Genomic DNA, 8,218 nt, shown 5'->3' with positions numbered 1-8,218 from the left:
ACAAGAAACGGAGCCCGCCGGTGAGTGGGAAGCTGTGTCGACTATTATCCGTATTTTGCACAGGTGTGAACGAGGACACAAAGCAGCCGGGCTTAGAGCACCTCAATATTTAAATTAAGATCAAAGCTTTTAACTATGTAACAGTGAGCAAGACAAATACTCAAGAAAGGGGGCAGGGGCAGGGGAGGGTGGGGGGGAGGAGGAGGAGAAAGAGATCCAATTTCTAAGCAGCCTTGAAACCGAAGCTGCGCGGTTTATAAACTTCCATAAATATTAATTGATATTTAATAAGGTAGGCAAACACAAGGGAAAGTATTGTTTTGGCCAGCTCCTACACAGCGATCCCAGCCAAGCGTGAAAGAGTTTGTGTAACTTTCCTCTGGGGTTAAGAGCAGGTCGTGGAAGGTCCTTTTTCCTGGCTGGTATCCCAGCTTTTTAAGCTACAAGGGAACACAGTAGGCTCATGGGAATTTAACCCAAATACCTGCTGTCTATGGAGTGAAACTGTTTGGCTGCACATAGCTTTTGGACTTTAAAGCGCATAGACTAAATAAGGAGGAGGGGCAGGGGGAAATACCTCCCGTCCTCCCTTCCCTGCACCGACGAAGGGTTGGGGGCGATATTGCCGATGAAATGCAATGGAGGACGCTGCTCCGCCAGCAGGATTAGGTCTGAAAGGCAGGTCAGTGTTTTGTCAGATGTGTAGTATGATGAGATAATCATAGAAGTTAATTGATACGCCTTCCCACATAACTTGACAGCTCAAACAGGTGGTGAGTAGCCCTTCCACTAATACACGTCGGGCTGTTGTCTGCCGTGCCCGGGTTCTAAATTACACAGATAAAATAACTGAGAAAAAGATCAGTGCTTGGGGGAGAAAAAAAGTCCCCCTTCCCACCCAGCGGTTCACCCTCAACTGCCAGCAACCCTGATGAGAAAAGTGAGGTTTTCCCCCGTCATCGATGTTCATAGAATCCTAGAAATTAAGGGCTGGAAGGGGCCTCGAAAGATCATCGGGTCTAACCCCCACGCTCTAGGCAAGCATACAAATAATCCCAGCAAGGTGTCTGTCCAGTCTCCTCTTGACACCTTCCAAGGTTGGGGACTGCACCGCCTCCCTCAGATTTTGCTCACCCCTGCTATAGAGAAGTCCTATTGTGTGGACAAATCTATGATTGGAAGATCATCAAAATCACCCCAGGCCAACCCACCAGGCCCTGAGGCTTTGCCCGCAACAAAGTCCAAGAGTACTGAAAAGTTACCTCTATTTTCACCCCCTCGCTAGGATGTGGGTCAACGTATGGATACAAGCTTCAGAGGAAAAATCAGTGGAAGTTGGCCTTTACTCTCAGACCTCAGGTCAGAGTCTTGGTTTCCCAGAAGTTTGATGGGCTCCGGACCATAATCTGGTTTGGTCTTTTAGGTCTGGGACAGATATTGCATAAACCAGCTTGAACCAAATCAGTTAAGTCTGATACTATGTTCAACCCGGTTTCTCTTAAACCAGTTTCAGTCATTCTCAGACTGGTTTATGTGCACTGAACATCTGTCCCATTACAGATCTGGGGGCTCCAAAAGCTTTCAGCCTTCCTTGCTCTGCAGCAGCAAGCCCAGAAGCTCCTTGTTGTACACAGAGAAAGAGAGAAAAAAAACGGAAAGTTTCTAATGCCTCCATTCAGCAAAGCACCTAAATGCTTCCCTGAATTATGGTTTGCAGCATAATTCGTGGGGCTGTTTTATTTCTTCTTCTTGCAGTGAGGGTATATAGTGCATTTTATTATTCAGCCGGCCTGGTGAAATGCCGTACCAAAGTGTCCTTGATAGCAATGCCACCCAATGCATTTATGGTTGCTGTATATCGAAAGATTGAAACCTTAGCAAATGACAGATTAGAAAGATTTGGGGAAGGTTGGGGGGGTTCACTGTTTCTTCTTCTTCTTCCTTTTTCTTTTTTTAGAGAAACTCTTAGCAATTTGACCAACCATACATCTTAAAAATTGTGCTTCCCACCTGACACGGATCAAAAGTGCACCTACTTTGGGAAGCTTTTTTGGACTTCTTACAGAGAGTCATGGCTGCAGAACCAAGCGTTGCTGCTGGTATTCAGATCTCAGACAAAGACAGCTTTACAATAGTTGCCTGTCTGTATCAAGTTCACCAGTTTTAATTACAACACCCCACAGTGGAAATTTCACAAAATATTTTATCCGTGCGTAAAATTTAATTAAACAAACAGAACCCTAAAGAAAGCATTGCATTTGTCACAGCCAAGTCTGCCGCCGAGTCGGATATTTCCTGCTCTTACACATGGGTTATGTCTCAGGATTGACAAGGGTTACCTTTGATGCAATGCAGATGGAAAGTCAAATTATGTAGAATCTTAAGCAGGTGGCAAGAGATGTCAAGTCCTTTCCATTTTTCATTATGCTGCCGGACTGGTGTCGTCAGATGCTGGCCAACCTTCCAGCAGAGTGTGTTATGTGATATAATTGTAAGATGGGAACCAGTGAGGGAACTTCTTCCATTATGTTTCAGAGGCCACAATGGCATCTTTATTTGATAAAGGAACTGGATTAGGTTTAATCCTAACTCCCAGAGACATTTTATTACTTTGCAAACAGTTTCATAAGAACACAGTCACCACTGCAAGTACAACATAAAATATAACTTGCAAAGAGGTTCAAGCCAAGACTGTTCAGAAGTGACTCGAAATTCTGGCACTTCCAGCTTAGAGGCTCCTGAGATGCTTCGAAGAGGCATGATTCCTAGTTTCAGCTGCCCTCTGAAAACCAGACCCTATTTTTAATGTGTATTTAATACAAAGCCCAGAACTGGGCGGTACCATTGGTCAGTTCAAATTCACGTGAACTTCAGTGTAGCATATTGTGTAGAAACTCAGGTGGTTCTGGTAATGAATCATACACCCATTAAACATGAACCTTGCAAACCTGCAAAAAAGGGGCTGTTAGCCTGTCCAAGGACAACAAATGACGGGATGTATACCACATCTAACATGCACAATGCATCATCTAGGAGACTTCCTTTGGACCGGTGTGTGGGATGCACTTCAAGGATCAAAAAAAAAAGCTCAAAGGGGAGAGAGATAAATGGATAGATTGTAAAATGGTTTTGCTAATTAGTAACCCTTAGTAATGGGGTGGGGGCCACAAGCCAGGATACTTAAATACTTTTGAGCTTAAATACATAAACACTTTTGAGCTTTGGGTCAGGCCTGGTGTTGATTTGAATGTGGCGGAGTTCAGCAAACCTCTCTGGGCAAATCGAGAGCCAAACAATCCTGAGGCTTAGACACGTCGGTAGCTGAATTCTGCGCTCTTCCTATATTTCCTCTGTCTTCCTAGCCAAAATGCTTCCAAATATTCTTAAATTTGGGCAGGTTGAGCTTCACAGCACATGATTTCTGCTTTATTTCCCTACCCCCCTGAGATCAGCAGTTGTGAAGGACAGCCCCTATTTCACTCCACTGAGCTCTGGCCTTTTAAGCCAGAAGAATCTACTTGCTTGGAGAGATGTGGTAAACACTTATAACAAAACCCTTGACCCAGTTTGGGCATCTGTCACAAACCTGAAATGTGGGCAAAGTTCACCCAACTTCAAGCGAGCCTGGGTTAGGGTGGAAATCATGAGAAACTCTCCGGTTTCAACCAGGTTTTGCTTTGAGTTTCTGGGCGGATTCCAAGCACAAGGTCAAGAGGTAGAAAGCCTGAGCACTTGGGAAGTGGACTCAGAAAACAAAGGACTTGCTTAAAGTCCATAGCTTCAGTACCTGGGCTAATCTTTACATATCCAACTGATATCTAGAGTATGATTTGACCAATTGCAAGCCAATCGCCCAGAAAAGGGACTGTGAAGCACATGTTAGCATAGAGACACGTGGAGGAGAAATGCGCCATTTTTGTCTTGTGTATGGTTCATATAGGCAGCAAAAAATTTGGTGGTGGTTTCTCGGCCACCAGACCCCTGCCCCCAAGTATTTTGTAAGGCATAGACATCAGACTTGGGTGGAAAAAGGGAAAGCAGCCTGGGCTGAGGGTTTTATTTGTGCTGGGCGTGGGCAGCATTTGGGAAACTGTCCCTATTGATTCAGAGCTGAAGGAGAAAGACCCATCACCATTACACACAGAAGAAGGTAATTCACCTTTGGGGTGTACACACATATGATAATTTGGGGTGTGTATACACACACACACACGAGAATGGCTGAGAGCATTGCATCTGTCTCTCTGATGCACGCTTTATATTTCCATTCCCAATCAGTATTGCCGGTCTTACAGACAGCCAGTTGTTAATGGTTTTGCCCTGGGCCTAGCTCAAAAAAGTTGATCAGGAGAAACTGGCTGTGAGGTTACATTCCAGACTGGCGACAAAGTACCCCAAACTCATTCCTTTACTGCAACCGCATATCCATAGGTCTGCAAATGCCCTGGAAAAGGGAAGAAAATGCTCCTCGCTAGTGCTGAGTCTCTGATGAGTTTGAGGTTCCTAGCTGATAGCCCCCCATTAGCATCACTAGAAGGTGCGTTCCCTGTTTCCCACAGAAAGCTGGCAAGGTTAGCATCGTTGTCATTTATTTCAGTAGAAATGCAGAGCTAGGGCTGCTGGCAGATTATGCTCCACACTGGGTAAGAGCATTAATTTTTTTCACACAGACGAATGAGGAATAGAGAGGTTGAGCCTTGTGGTCCATATAAGAAGTCGGTGTCAGAGCTGGGCAGAGAACCGCGGGTTCCCTGTTCGCAGGCCTGGACTATAACCATTTGATGATGCTCCCCATCACTTCCTATATCTCAAAAGCCTCGCAGGTCACTTTCAAAGACTCGGACCCTCGTGTTCAAGTCCAAAATGTGTGGCCTTGTCCCCATTGACCAATGGCCAAAGGGAGGGCCGGGGAGCAAATATTTTATTTTGGAAGATAGCATTTCACCATAGAGGAGCTTTTGAAATAAGGAAAAATGAGAGGAAATTGTAGCGAGCTTAGCAGACAAAATTGAGCAGTTGACTGTGGCAAGGCACACGGTACTTAAATGCAATAGCTGATCTAATCGTTGTTCTCGAGGAAGCTTTTTGCTGCATTTTAGCACACAAAGCTTTCCCTTTTTCTCTTTTGTGGCTTGAGCTGCTATTTAAGAAAGCAAAAATCAATAAACCTTTCCAGCTTTCAATCTTTTGCCCCAAAAGGTGTTTTTTTGGGGAGTGTTTTGTCATTCATAAGCTGTGGCGACAAATCCTTGACATCATTCGTGGCTCATATCGATCAGCTCTTCCGTTGCGCCAAAGGACAAATAGAAATCATTTATCTGTCTGGACTCCAAAACAGCAAAAGACAAAGGGCTCTGCCAGCCACCCATGACAATCACCAGCTGAAGGTATTAGCAGGAGGTCAAGTTCAGAGGTCAGAGGTCAAACAGGTTGTCATCAGTTTCTCACAGCTATCAGAGTGGAAAAAAACAGCTGGTTCTTATTAGCCAAATCCACAGGACTGTAAAAAGAGAAGGGGGAACGAGCAGAGGTACGACGGGGCCGCTCTTGTGCGCGCCGTGCACGTGCTGGGGCTGTTTCGATAGAGGTGGGTGGGGTGCAAGAAGGATACCCCTGCAGGAACAAGGATTGTCCTTGTGCTGCCGTGATAAGCAAAGGCCATGTCACAAAACGCATCTGCTGGCGGTGCTGCCGAGAGCCAATTTCTTCTGCCATTTCAGAGGGAAAAGAGAAGCGTATGTGGTAGGTGCATTTTGATCCCTTCCCGCCAGTTGTCAATCTCTGAAATAGTCTGGAGACTGCAGGTGACAGTGTCCAGAGCAGCCACGATGAAACGACTCTCGCGCTGACCTGTAACGTGTCCTAAGTACCACCTAAGCTAGAGGAGAGTAAGGGTGGCCTTTTTGCCTCATCTAGACAGAAAGAAATGTTTGATGCTGCCCCCTTTTCTCCCCCGCCACATCCCCTGTGACTCCTTACACCATATTGGGAAAGTTTGAATGATTTATTAGAAACTGCAGCTCCGGGTGGAGACTTAGTTTTCCTGGAGCACTGTGGAACTACTGGGCTTTTGTAATATGACGGGAGCAACCTGAGTTAATGGGTAATTTATTAGTCTTGGGCAGCCTTTACGATCCCTGGGTTCTCTTGGGTTGTATTCAGCTCGGTTTTGTTCATGCTGACCAAATTCAACCTTGTGATGCATGTGAGGGGGACCAGCCCCCTTGCTGTGTAAAGACCCCAGATCCCCACCGATTCCACAAAGGAGGGATACCCTCCCCACTGTTCTTCATGGAGATCACCAAAAACTGGCCAGCCAGGCCCAATATTTCTAACAAAAACATAAAACCAGCTCCCATTGCCTTTTTTTTCCCATTCATTCAAGTTTTAAGCCATGGCCATACATCAGATGGGCATAGGCCTATGAGAATTTACCTTGTCCCAACCTTCCTTCAAAGTGACATCTGGGTTTCCTTTCCTATCTCTCTCTCACTTATGTGAGGCTTGTGGCTTTCCTCAGCTTCCTGTGCAATGGAGACAATCTTCTCGGTTGTCCACAGGAGTGGAAAGGTGGGAAAGTATGCAAATATTATGCAAGCCATGTTTGCTTATTAGGATTTCTTGCCCTGGGATCATGCACTGGGCTGGCAAGATGGGATTAAAATGTTTCGGGATGGGTTTTGGAGTTTGACACTGAAATCTAAAAAAAAAAAAAGGAAAAAAATATCTTGAGATAAACGAACGCCAAAGATTTGGCCAATGCCTGCAAGGTGCTCATTCTTCTCAGCATTGCCTTTGGGTGAATTTCAATTGTTTTTTTTTTTTATTGTAGTCCCAGAATTATCGTCATGCACTGAACCTTTTTCCACACACCCAGTCTTCAATGAAAAGCAAAATGAAACCAGACCTTGTTGTTTAAATAGCGAGATATAAGAACAGAGAAGTGGGTAGCCATGGCAGCTTGAAGCCACGCAGAAAGCAGGGCAGGATGGCACCTTAGAGACTAACTGGTTCAGAGATACCTGATGATCTGTAGGCAGCAGTCTACTTTCTCAGATGCTATGATGCTTTGTCAGGTGCTGCATCATAGCACCTGATGAAGTAGGTCATTGCTTCCCTCTCTGAACCAGTTGGTCTTTAAGGTGCTGCCCAGCTACCTTCTGCCTAGACATAAGAATAAAATGAAGAAGCATTTTTAAAAGAACAGTGCATAAGCCTGGCCCTCCTGTAGCACCAGAGTGGCAGGATGGATATCTGCAGGCTTTAGTCCGACTGCAGTTTGCAAAGTAGAAGCTATTTGAGGGCTAACACTTCAGCAGGCCTAGCAGAAGCACATCAACTTTCATCCGACATTCTCAGCATTTTTATGGGCCCCTTCCCCAAGTTTGCACACAAACGTCCATTTTCACCATCCCAAATGCTAGGGCCTGCAGATCCATTTAGATGACACAGCTGCAGAGGCTGGCTGGAAATCCAGTACAAAGCAGGTGCTGGGATATGTGCATGACATAAAACATGACTTCATTTTTGTTTGCAAATCCCATGCATTTCCTTATGTACTGGGTTGCTGGGGGCACTGTGTAACAAAAGAAGCCAATGTTTTGGTTGGTGTCACCAGCAACACTACCAAACCAAGGCCGCTGACTGCAACCAAGGTAATCTCTGATTCTACAATAACCAATTAGTTTAATGAAAGACCTCACTTGGCCTTGATCCATCCTGAGCTCATGAGCCAACCAGTAACAACAAACCAGGGTGCACAACCAGTGTTCATATCCATCCCAACAATGAAAACTGATTTGCACAACTCAAGAATCCAAAATATCCTGCAATTGCCAATCAAGATGCCTGTGCACTCGAGGCCACATACTTTCAAATAAGTAGCAGTTCTCAGCCTTGAATTCCACAGAACCTAATAAAAACAATAAGGGGGGGAAAATGAGATAATGTAGGATACTTTTTCTATCCCTGGAATTAAAACAAAGGGTCAAATGTCCCCCTTTTCCCCATAAAAAGTCACCAGCTTCTTTCAGAAATGTGAAACGTGTTCACTTGTATAGCAAGCAATTGAACCCTAATCTGCAAAGTACAGGGCATCAAATAAAGCGAGTCCCCAAAGACATTGCAAGGCCGTCTCTGGAGGATGGAGGGCTCGGAGTCTCAAATGAGCTTTTCACCTGCGAAGAGAGCAATGAGTGTGATTCCACTGGCTTTCTGA

Source organism: Crocodylus siamensis, chromosome 13 (genome assembly GCF_052110815.1).
Source record: "Crocodylus siamensis isolate JL-2025a chromosome 13, ASM5211081v1, whole genome shotgun sequence".
NCBI classification, from domain to species: domain Eukaryota; kingdom Metazoa; phylum Chordata; order Crocodylia; family Crocodylidae; genus Crocodylus; species Crocodylus siamensis.
Note: the sequence above shows the minus strand (reverse complement) of the source record.